The sequence below is a fragment of the Podarcis vaucheri genome (genome assembly GCF_965113315.1).
Source record: "Podarcis vaucheri genome assembly, chromosome: Z".
Lineage (NCBI taxonomy): Eukaryota > Metazoa > Chordata > Lepidosauria > Squamata > Lacertidae > Podarcis > Podarcis vaucheri.
The window spans coordinates 21,511,182-21,524,403 of NC_138758.1; positions in this window are offsets into that span (position 1 = coordinate 21,511,182).

A 13,222-nucleotide genomic window follows, 5' to 3' on the forward strand; every position below is an offset into this window, starting at 1 on the left:
TGTTAGATCATTGTGTTCTTCTACTGAGACTCCAGGTATGGCCAAGGAACCTGCACAGATGCAGAGTGGAGAGGGGCTTTAAAAAATGGGGGGTAGGAAGTAAAAGGAAGAATGGTCCCAGGTCACATCGTAATGGGTTGTATCCTGTGCTAGCCCTACAAAGAGAAGACCTGTTGAAATTAATTGATGTGACTACTGGTCTGAGTAGAACTTAGTTGGGTACAATCCAAAGTTATTAAGGTTGATCCCAACGCTTATAAACTTGATAAAGATTCTCCCACTCCTCCCCAGTTTTCAGGGACAATTTCTACATATACAGCTGACAAAAGCCACCACTGAAAAGATAGCAGCCTTCAATCTTGCTTATAGGCTGCCCTAAGGAATCCAGTTGGCCACTGTGAGAAGCAGGATGCTAGATATGTTTTAGGCTGGAGAAGAGAACATTCATAGGAGATGTGACAGCTGTCTTCAAATAGCTGAAGATCTGTCATGCAGAAGATGGAGCAGACTAGTTCTAATGGGTGAAATGGTGAGGAAGCATATATTAACTAACCATTAAGTGAAGTTTCGTTAATGGTGAGAGCTATTCAGCAGGGAAGATGGGAGCTTTGTAGAGGTCCAGAGAAGATCACTTCCGCAGTCCTGTCCAATGTGAATCTGATTACTCAGCCTGATCAGAGGAGAGGAATCAGTAGTCCTGATTTTGTTGGACGCCAACTACCCCCCAGCCTCAGCCAACGTGATGGAAGCTGGACCACTGGTCTAATCTAACAGGTTTTCCCTTAACATGATCCAGGTGGGGCACAAAGGGCCTGTTGGAACACAGGGAGATACCAGCAGGTTCGGATCCAGGTTCAGTCTTGCTTCTATAGCGACATCCTTGGATTCAAGCAGAAATCAAGCACAGCTCTCACTTCTAGCCCTTCTTCTAGCCCAGCTCACTTACATACTCAAGTCTGCCACAAGCTAACAATCCACCCCACAGTGCAGATCAGGGGTTAGAACAGCTATTCCCATTGCAATAGGGCATAGGATCAGAAAAAAGGGGCTAATGGAAGCCTTGGAGCCAGGGCTCATCGGCGTGACATCCATCTGCACTCACAGAGGCCTTTCCCAGAACTCGCATGGTCCCCTTCCCCGCACCTAGCTGAAATTAGGCTTGAAAGAAGCATTCTACTGTAGCTGATAGAATGGGCTGCGGTGTTGTAATTGTTGGTGGTGAGGCACAACAATTTATCTGGTTTGCAAATGGGCCCCCACAGTGCTTTTCTTCCAGAAAAGAAAAGGTGCCAGTACTGTGTACCCTTGAGTACCCCGGGGGGGGGGGAATCACTGGGTCCCCAGGCCCCAAAAGGTTGACATGGAAGCAAGTCTCACACAAATTTCCCAATTGGGAGTCCAGAACCAGGTAAAAGGCATTGCCTGCTCCAACCTTTGATGGTGTGTCAAAACAAATTAGACAGAAGGCAAGCCTCAGAAACCTCCTTCCTCTTTCCTTTCTATGTTGAAGGGGGTCCCTGCCCCTTCAGAGGCAGGGCCGTAGCTCAGTAGCAGAGCATCTGCTTTCCATGCAGAAGTTCTCAGGTTCAGCCTCCAGCATCTCCTGCTACTACTGGAAATTTTCCCCAGAGACCCTGTCAACGTAGTCAGCACTGAGGCAGATAGACTGATGGTCTGACTCAGGCATAATGCAGTTTTGGTCTTCCCCATTCCCAAGTTGCTCATCTATCCCTGACTCTGATTTGCATCAAGAATGTCATGGCTCTCTAACCAGAAATGAGATGCATAGTAAAAAAAGAAGAATGCATGCAGGGGGGGAAATGTTTTGCTTGTTCTAGTGGCTGTGATGTCTTTTTTTAAAAAACCGTTTAAATGCTCAGCTTTTGCCTTTCAGAGCAAATTAAAGACTGCAGATGTTCTCAGGCTTTGATTTTACACTACACTGGATGTGTACAAACTATTTTCATGACTTGTTCACATGGCAGATGTGCATTTTGAATGAGTTTGCTGGGGTAGTTGAGTACCCAATGGTTTGCTATGCAAGTATTGGCTGCGCTTTCATTTCCCCAGGAATAATGTGTTGAAACACTCGCTCTGAATTTCATAAATTAAGCATTGCAAAAGAAGAGTTAGACTTGCCCAGGGTAAGTGGAATAAAATAAGGCTGCAATCCTACATTCACTTACTTGAGAGTAAGTTCCACTGCACTCAATGGGACTTCTGAGTAGATAGCATAGGATTGGACTATTAGGTTTGTTAGTTTCAGAGTCTATTCAAAAGATAATACAGCTTTTTTTAAAAAAGTGATTTATCTGTAGGATTATTAATCAAGTTTGAGAAAGATAAGGTTAATTGAATTTTTAAACGAGTGGCTGTGTTATCCTTCAAGCACCTTGGAGCTCATTCAATATTCACACCTTTTTATCCCATTTGGAAGTGATAGGTTAGGTTTGAATTCTTCCTTTAAAAAAAGAAGTAACACATATAAAATAAAACTTGTGATTATTGGACTATTGATCATTGCACTATTGGTCTAGTGGGTTAGAATCACAGCTGAAGATGGGACACACCAACTCTACTTCCCCAATAGTTTGTTTTGTTTTTAAGCAGAAGAAGGCAGGGCAGAGCTGGACTTACTATAGCTGGAACTAAGTTAAAGAAATCCAGACATGTCTGTTCGGATCTTTCCAAATTATTCCAAATTGGGTCTTTCCAAATTATTAAGATGTGCACACACAACATATTTAAAGCACGACGAAGAAGAAGAAGAAGAAGAAGAAGAAGAAGAAGAAGAAGAAGAAGAAGAAGAAGAAGAACTGCAGTTTACTTATAACTAAGCTACAATTCCCAGAACCCTTAGAAATTTACCATCCCTTGGATTTGGTAGAGGATGCTTTAAATGTATGGTGTGGACAGCCTTAGCTGAAATGGCCTGTTAAAAAATGTTAAACAAAGCAATGAAATTGGTTTCAGGTTTTTTGGGGGGTCTCCTGTCTGATTTAATCAGGACCACTTTTTTAAATAGTTCAAAACAATGGATTAATCAAACTAAACAGGTGGAATTCAACTAACTTTACACTCAGAATAGATCCATTGAAATTAATTAATGTTCATTAATTTCAGTGGGTCTCTGTTTAAAACTCAGTTGAATATCACCCAGTGTTTCAGCTCTAGGGCTTGTACAATCAACTACAAACCCTATTCAGACATGCAGGCTTAAACCATGGAGAGGATGGCGGGGGCACACACAATCCCAAGCCTCAGCATCCTCACCCTTACCGAGTCCATTTCAGACCTTTCAGTGTGAAGGTGATTCCCTTCCCATCGTTGGGAATCCAGCACCATAGAGTTTTGCTAACACATTTAAGAAGCTCTCTCACTCTGTCAGGCTAAAGAAGGTCTGAAAAACATGTGCACATCCTGTCCCCAGCTTATGCTCATATGCGTTCACCTGAATAGTGCTACATGAACAGTGTGCATCCTTCTTGAGAGTTACTCCAAAGAAGGTGTGTAAAGCAGACATGGGGGTCCTCAGGCCAGCGGCCTGAATGGAGCCCTTCAATTCTGCCTGGCCCCCATAAATCTCTCTGGGTCACTGACTTTCCATTGCATCCTGGGTGTTTTCACTTAGCTGGAATGAGTCCTCAAAATCTGAGAACACCTCTTGTTTGAATGGATGGAGGACAGAGAGGGGTGTATGAATCAGTGTAGAATCCAGTACACAGGCTGGCACATGGCCCCCTGGAGGTGACCGAAAAGGAAATGTGGTCCTTAGGCTGCAAAAGTTTCCCATGTCTGCCCTCTGGGAGCGTATTTCAGTCTAAAAGTGAATCCTATATTACAGGCTGGTTTTCAGGGCTGCAATCAGATGCAGACCAGCATGAAAGAAGCATGACTCCATTGTCAGTGAAGTTAGCTCTTTAGTTAAGGAAAGAGCATACAACTTAGCAACACTTCCCCGTAGGTCTTGCTCCTATGGAGCAGTTGCCAGGACTGAAGGTCCCTGCCTTCCACCCTTTCTAAGTCTCCTCCTCTCCCAGATGTTTCCCAAGCAGTCTCAGACTGTGGCTGTGCACCTCTGGCTTCTGTTCTGCTCTTCTCATTACTCTGCAAGTTCTAGGAGACTAGGGGGGACTCCTAGGATTCTTCTGCAGTCTCTTGACCCACCCTCCTCTGCTTCATCCTCAGAGTCTGAACTGCTCCGTCACAGGTTCTTCCCTTCTCATGAAACCCTGTAGCCCCTTCTCCCAATCTTCTGCCTCTGACCTCTCCTCAGTTTCCCACCACCAACTCCCTGGCTCTGAGCCTTCCTCCTCTGGGGTTTCCTTGCAGGTTCACCACCTGGTGCCTCCCAGTACTCCTCGTCATCCAGCCAGTCCCTGACACTGGTGAATCTGAGTTTTGTAATTGTTTTACTACTGTTGTATCGGTCAAGTTTTGTCAGTTTAAATCCAGATTTGGATGCTGTTATCATTCTTCTGCTGCCTGTAATTGATCCTCTATCTCTTGGAAGCCTTCTTAGCCAGCAAATGGCTACATTTGCTCTTGTCTCTCTCTTCCCCCCACCCCACCAGCCTCCTCAAATGATTGTGCTTTGGGCCATTTGACAGGTAATCATTAGAACTTGAATGCCTGAAGACTAACTGGACCTTTTCCTCCTATTATTGCAAGGGGGGATTTATGTAGGTAACTCCCATTAATGCTAATGGGACTTGCATGTGTAAATTCTCCTTGTGTCAATGACAGACTTGACCCCTGAAAGAAATCCACGTGGCTGTGGGTGGGTTGATTCGGAAACTGTCTGGGAATCACAATGAAATTTTCTTTCCCTGAAGATGACCAATGCCGGTTTTTCTCTTATTATCAGGTTCTTAGTTCACAAAGGAGAACAAATAATCGCTGAAGAAGTAGAAAAATGTATCTCCTTATCTTCCTGTGGGAGGAAAAAATTGGGGGGAGCATGACCCCTCCCCAGTGTCAAATACAGAAGTGGCTGGAGAGGAATTGGTGCCTCACCACTGGACAGGGGGCAGAGAGAGCTCTGCAAGGACTTATCCTTATTTACCCTGCAAGGGCTGCCTATCAAACTAAGCTTATGCTTTGTGTTTAGAAAGCCCCAGGTTTGATCCCTGACATCTCTTGGTAAGGCTGGGAATGTCAAAAGAAAATAGGAAGAGTTTTGCTGGATCAGGCCAAAATATTCTCACAGTGGGATCTGCTGTTTTACACATATATGAGAATTGGAATTTTAGGTCCCTGGTTTATTTTTGTTTTTATACTTGCTTTAAAGCCACATCCACACTATACCTTTATTATTCCACTTTGAAAAGTCACAGCTTCCCCCAAAGAATCCTGGGGACTGTAGTTAAGGGTGATGAGTGTTGTTAAGAGGCCCCTATTCCCATCACAGACCTACAATTCCCAGAGTTCCCTGGGAAGAGGCCTAGATTGTTAGACTACTCTGGGAATCATATTGTTGCCTGTGTTGATATCTTATGCTCATTTGGACGTGCAAGAGCACCTCATTTCACTACAACCATTTCCCAGACACATTCTAGGCTGTCCCTCAAAAACTATTGTCAGCCTCTGGAATGATGGGAGTCTGGAGTCAGATCTATCAATAAAGCACTAGGTGGGAGCACAGCTTGTTAGCAATTCCACCATTATCTTTATTTACAGGCTGGCAGTTGCTGCTTATCAGAATGTGGATGGGAAGCCGTGCAGGAATGTTGTAAATCTTCATAGCACTTGAGATTTAGAAAGTTGACAGTGACTCATCAAGGAGAAGCTGCTGCTGTTGGCTGCATGGGAGGTCTGATCAAAGGAGACTTTAATAGAAAATGCTTCTCTTGTCATAACTCTCACAGACAATAAATTCCATGCCAGTTGCATACATTGGCAAGACAAAGATGGGATGTATGCACAATGCATTACCAAACCCAGCTGTGCGTACTTGAGCAAACTCCAAAAAGTTGCGCCTGAAAGTGCTTAGAGAAGGGATGTTCCCCCAAACTCTGTCTGATCTCTCTGATCATGGTGACTTGGTTTTCTGAATGCCCCAACAGACAGGATGTGTCTCTTCTGCAATTCCATCATGCAGTGAACAAACATGGAGTTGGGAATATGGGATGAATTTAAGCCTCTTAGGAAACTTAGTTTTCATTCATAGAGATAGAGATATCAGATTATATTCCTAAAAATATAGAGGTAGGTCAGAAAGGACCTTTTTAGCACATTTACAAGCTGGAGAAACTGTTGAGGACATTCCATGCACTCTAGAACCACCCGGCACAAATGATTATATTGACTGCAAGCCTAATTTTAGCATGGGAAAGAGGGGAGACATTGTTGGCACCAGGGAAGACTTCCATAGGCACATGGGCAACCATGGGCACTATGTTGGTGTGTCCCTTGGTGTAGTGAAATTTCAGAGGTTGGTAGAGATTAGCCAGCAGGGTTGAGCCTATGGAAAGCCCATTGCTATTCTCAATAAGATGGCATGTTCCACTCCCTTAATTTTGAAGAAGTGTTAATTTTGGCCAAGAGTCTTGGAATAATAAGAATAATAATACTAATAATTTATTACTTGTACCCTGCCCCAGGGTTGCTCTAGCCCCTCTGGGCAGCTTCCAACAGAACACACAATATATCAAACATTAAAAGCTTCCTGACACAGGGCTGCCTTCAGTTGTTTACAGAAGGACATCTAATGTGAGGGCATTCCACAGGGCGGGCACAACTAACACGAAGGCCCTCTACCTGGTTCCCTGTAAGTTCACTTCTCTCAATGACCCTTGCATCTGAACCTCAGTGTCCAGATTGAACAATGGAGGCTCCTTCAGGTATTTATTTAAATTGCAGCAATTATTTCTAAATTTGTATCCATACACATTATTTAGCACATGCAAATTATATGCAAATTTGTGCCCTCTTGTGTCTTCTTTCCACCCCATGATGCATTGCATAAGTCGCCACTCTAACACACAGCTATTATTGACAGTGTAATGCTTGAAAACAGGGATAGAGAGCTCCTAGCAAAACTTGTTCTGATCTTGCAAACTCCATAATAATGGTTGCGGAAGTTAATACCTCTTTAATGAGGCATTATTTCACAAGCAAAATGCTGAAGTCAAGTCCTGATCTAGATCCACCTAAGATATGAGATGTACATTCAATACTCATTACTCTGTGGGTTCAGCCTGGACAGCTAATAAAATTCGGACTCCAGAGGTTTCCTTAGCATTGCAATAGACACCTCTTGACCCGCCTTAAGAGGAAATGGCCACTCTGTGTAAAAGACACAGGATGCTTATGGTTTATGCATTCCCAAACAACGGCTCTTCTGTCCAGCTACAGCATGTGGCATAGCTTAATTACCTTCTGACATAGCAATAGCATCCATCCTTCATCCTTATCTTCTTCTTGCTTACATGCTGCTTTGTCCTTTTCTCATGGTTCTCTTGCAAACAAACCTTCACATTCCAACCTTCTCTTGCTCAACCCTTCTTACGCACATTTCAGTTTTCATTCCATGTTTTCAATAATTTATGTGACAATGCAACCTTCTGCTCAGAGAAGTATCTGCCCCCCCCCCAAAGCAATGTAGGCAATGCACTCATTCCTTTAAAGTGTGGTATTACCGAAATGTTCTCTGGGCTGGGAATGATAGGGAAGATATCTTTATTAACTTCTTTCTTTGGATACTCCTTTGAGATAGTGGTACATATATTAAGTCATTCTGATGCTCCCCAGATGTTTTGAGCTGCAACTCCCAGTGTACTGGTTGGGGTTGATAGGAGTTGTGGTCCAAAAATCTGGAGAGTTCTGGGTTGGCAAAGACTATATTAAGGAATGGGCTGGGGGAAACCAAGTCAATGACAATAAGAAATTGGTCATTAATGTATTTTGTGGGGAAATCTTTAGAAAGGTTCCACTATGGATTAAACACTCAGTGTAACTGAGACAATTTTTAAAAAATAAAAATGAATTCTTCTTTGCTGATGCGGGGTATTTTGGGGGAATCTTATTCCTTAAGTGAGCACATTAATTTTACTGTGATCGCTCTTCCAACTGGGAGTGCTATGATTTAACAAATTCAAATGACTGAAAAATAATAAATTATACAGAAAATGTGTACTGAGTCCTCTACTCTACAAATAAACTAGTATTTTATGCATAGATAGATAAGTATATATAAAGATATCAATATATCAGAAAATGGATTTTAAACCCAGAAATCTTATACTCACCCTCTGCCAGATCTGGATATATGTTTGTGATTGACCACTAAATCCAAATTTTATGCCCTCTCAACCTGGGTATGGGGAAAGAGAAATGTGACTGATATCCCACAGCATCCCTGGAAACACCACTATAGAGTCTATAACTGCAATAATGATGCAATTTGTGCATTATTTCCTTATTTCTGTTCTTGCATGTTGTTTGTATTGGACATGCCAGTACTGGTCCCTATTCTTTTGTTGTTAAAAAGTATGGCACTTACTGTAACAACTTCATGGTGAGTACCTATTTTTCGGGGGGGGGGGACTGTTGAGAAGCAAGACAGCAGAGGTTGTGGTGTCTTTATGAAATATGGTTTAATTACACATATCTATATCTGAGGGACGCGGGTGGCGCTGTGGGTTAAAGCCTCAGCGCCTAGGGCTTGCCGATCGAAAGGTCGGCAGTTCGAATCCCCGCGGCGGGGTGCGCTCCCGTCGTTCGGTCCCAGCGCCTGCCAACCTAGCAGTTCGAAAGCACCCCCGGGTGCAAGTAGATAAATAGGTACCGCTTACCAGCGGGAAGGTAAACGGCGTTCCGTGTGCTGCGCTGGCTCGCCAGATGCAGCTTTGTCACGCTGGCCACGTGACCCGGAAGTGTCTCCGGACAGCGCTGGCCCCCGGCCAATAGATGTGAGATGGGCGCACAAACCCCAGAGTCTGTCAAGACTGGCCCGTTCGGGCAGGGGTACCTTTACCTTTATATCTGAGTTTAAATGATGGGGCTGCAGATCTTCCAGGATTGCCATCTCAAGAGCAGCTTGCTTTTCACAGCAGCCCAGCTCTGCAGACAGAGCACCACCCCCTTGTTCCTGCTTCCCAGCCAACTCTAACAACTTCTGCCCTTCTGCCCCCATATGGTGTTCTCTCTTTCTCCCCCAGAGTCTAAAGTTGCCTAACTGTACCACTGCAACTTTCCCCATTCAGGAAGTCTCCAACATGGCTCCATGAAGCCTCTGAGCTCCCACACTCACTGGTTATGTGATGGTGAGGGTGGTTATCCTTTCCTGCAGTGTAAAGTACATACAGGTGAGGAAGGAAGTTGGGAGAATGATGCTCTTGGCCTTTTCTAATTTCAGCTCTAGATGCTATTCAGGGCTCAAACTAATTCTGCTGGATGTGACTTTCAACAAGATTCCTTGGGAAAGCAGTGTGTGGTGCCCTTTCTCTTTCAATGTCCCTGTGGATTGGGGTGGAGGCTGATCCAACAATGTGAGCAGGATAAAGGTTAGCAGAGGTATGGTGCAGCACCCATGGCTCAAGCTCAAAAGTTCAAATGTACCCACAGAACTCTAAAGAGGTTGGCAAGCCCTGCTCTGTTCAATGTTCCATTGCATCAAACCAGGGAAAGATTTAAGAGGGTGAGGGGTGTGTCATTTTCTTTATTCAGGTCTTATATTGGCTTGGGAAAGATGGTTGGAGCAGGAGGGGATGAAAAAGCTTAGGTCATCACCAAATTTAGCCAGGGTGAACCAGCCCATCTCTAGGGGTGCATGTTACACAGGGCTCACTATAAAAACCAAAAAGAATCATTAAAATTTGCCTACTCACTGCGAGGTCCACCATATTTACCCACCACCTGGCTGTTTTCTGACACACCACGTAGCAGCACCAATTCAATGGTGTGAAGCGTTTGTTTGAAAGCAAAAACAAACAGAAAGTGTTAATGATTCACTGTATGCTAGAAAACGCTGAGGACAGGTGCAAACAATTTTCAGGCTGGAAAATCAAATTTAGCTGTAATAATACATGATAGAAGATGTTTGGTAGACCACATTCTCCGCCCCGCCCCCCTGCCGAATCACACATCAATTCCACATTGTTATTGGATTAAAAAAAAACAGTATTTATTTGAGCATCAGAATATTTAGTTTTTGTCAGTACTTTCAGAGAAGGAGAAGGAAATGAAAGTTATTGAAATCTAACGTAAAATGGTGTTTTATTGAAATGCGTCTCACTTGGGTATATGTTCCACTGAGATGTCATAATTTATGTATTACTTCATTGTTTAATTGGGACTTAATGCCAGTGTCATTAACATTCTGTGTGTTAATCTGCAAAGTTGGCTATTTATGGGCAGATAATGATGGCAGTCGTAATTTTTTGCAGCAGAGGACTTCTGACTGTGCAATTTAATTAAAAATAATTTTTGAAGTAACTGGAACCAGATATTCATTTTTGGCTTTATTAAGGATCCAGCTTGTTTAAGAAAATTATTACCATATGCACGAAGCAGTGTTTGTTTTTTAACCGCTTTTGCTCAGTACAAAATTGGGTTGCTTATTTATATTGCCTATCATTATAGTTTTCCTCTTCCAGGAAGAGCCTGAGAATGAGAGTTATTTTGCAGACCTTGTTCACATTACACAGGCAGTCAGCCCTCAGAGCCATTGTATGCCCAAAGCATTGTGGGAAATTGAAACGGCCTCCTGGCTTTGATCACACACTTGCTGCCCACTGTTGCCATCCCCAGATAAGCCCCCAATAGAGTAGGCTGACCAGAGAAAGATTTGCTGACTGTTGAAGAGCCAGTTCACACTGCACACATTATAATATTTCTGTACCATACCCTCCAACATTTCTCTGATGAAAATAAGGATGACCTATTCAATAATAGTAATAATTTTATTACTTATACCCTGCCCAACTGACTGGGTTGCCCAGCTTCCAACATATATAAAAACGTAATTAAGCATTAAACATTGAACAAGTTACCTATACAGGGCTGCCTACAGATGTCTTCTAAAGGTTGTATAGTTACTTTCCCCCTTGGCTCAGGGGTCACATAACTCCATACCCTCTTATGAAAACAGGGACTTCCTAAGGAAAAGCAGGACATTCTGAGACCAAATCAGAAACTGGGACAGCTTCTGAAAATCTGGGACTGTCCCTGGAAAATAGGGACTCTTGGAGGGTCAGCTGTACTTCTGGGTAGCACAGTAATGGGGAAACAGCCACTCTCCATATGTTACTTATTTCAATTGTTTAATTTCATTCATGGATCACTTCCCATTCGGAAGTGATTAACAATGAAAACATCCTAAGACCATCAACAGCAAAAAGCACACATGAAAACAATTTCCAAAACAGAACTAAGATAGCAATCTCTACTCAAATAGCTTGTTGAAAAAGGAAGATCTTGAATAGGTGCCCAAAAGCCAGTGGAGATGATACCGGTTTGATATGTTACGAGAGGATGTTCCAAAGGGCAAGAGTTGTTGCACAAAAAGCCCTACAGAACAGGCCTCCTGTTGAGGCAACATCTGGAGGAGGCCTTATCCTGCAGAACACAGTGATCAGTTGGGGGAAAATAATGGGTGAGACTATTTTATGCAGATCCTGCTCCCAACCTGCATAGGGTTTTAATGCTGGACTGCAACCCCCATCTGTCCCAGTCAGCATGGCCAATGGTCAAGGATGATGGGCGCTATGGCCCAGCAAATATCTAGAGGACCACAGGTTCTCTACCTGTGGCATAGAAGTTAGCATTTTGCAATGCAATTTTCCAAGCCCAGTGATATGTACAAATATGCACATACTAGGTTAAAAAGTACACACCAGCACATATTAACATACAAAAGTGGATTATATTTTGCTTTGCAAAATGCAAGTGTCCCTATTTTCCAGGGATAGTCCCAGATTTTCAGAAGCCGCCTCAGTTTCTGATTTGATCCCGGAATGTCCCACTTTTCCTTAAAAGAGGTAAAGGGACCCATGACCATTAGGCCCAGTCATGACCAACTCTGGGGCTGGGGTTGCGGCGCTCACTTTTCCTTAGGATGTCCCTATTTTCGTCAGAGAAAATGCAGCCTCTCAGATCTCTCTGTCTGGCCCTTGGGGCTCTCCCCAAGCCACGACCCCTCACCAGGTCTCACCCCTCATCAGCACTGCTCTGTGCATTTCTTAATTGCTTCTGCCTTGCTAGAAATTGTCCAATTGTGATAGTACCTATTGCTTCTCTGGTTGGAGGTGTTTGTATATGGACAAACCTCTGATTTTTTTATGACTGGAATGTCCGTCCCACTTTCTCCCTTGGCTCCTGCCCACCACTGGACTGTGCCCTTGGAAGGTTATCAATGCAGGCAATGTGGCCATTGGCCTATAAAGGGTTCTGTATCCCGATCTACAATGTGGTTTGTGATATGTTTTCCCCCACCGCCAATGTAGAAGCAAGATTACCATTTAGGGAGGGTTTCTCTCTGTCTTGGTTACACACTCTCTCTTTCTCACTGCTTCCCCTGATAGTTTCAGGAAATCCTTGCTTAGCCTCTTATCATTTGAAGCCCATTGAAAAGTTGTTAAAGTGAAATTTTGCATCCACGTTATGTCTTTTCATTTATTTTCATGAAAATTGAATTACGGTAGCATACCTGTCTTGGGCATATTAACAAAACAATTCATGTATAGAGATGGCTTAGGAACATGTGGTTCTTCCGTGCTAGGAATATCATTTTTTAAAAAGCATAAGCAGGAAGGATTTTTCAGAGATGAGTATATCTCTCAGTGTAATGTTGCATACAGACTGGAGATTGCCTCTCCTATTGAATTGTATAATGAAAAATCAATCAGTTTAATGGTTGACAAACTTTGACATTCAAATAAAAATGTTCCTGGTATTTTCATCAAAGACCTGTAGGCAAAAACTAGATTCAGTGACTTTAATTTATGCAACAGTGAATGTCTGCCAAAACATTGTACAAATGACTGTATAATGAGGCAATAATAACTACAAAGGGAGGGGGAGGGGGGAAATACAACTAAAGGCCAAGCTTCCTTAGTTTTTAAGTGATTATATAAATTCACCAAGCTCTACAGTATGAAAAATCATATTTTCCCTACTGCTTTCTTTACAACTCCAATCTTATTTTGAGAGCAATTTCTCCAAGTCATCAGACATATATAATGTGATAGACTGTGCCGAATTATAGCAAGTTGTGATATTA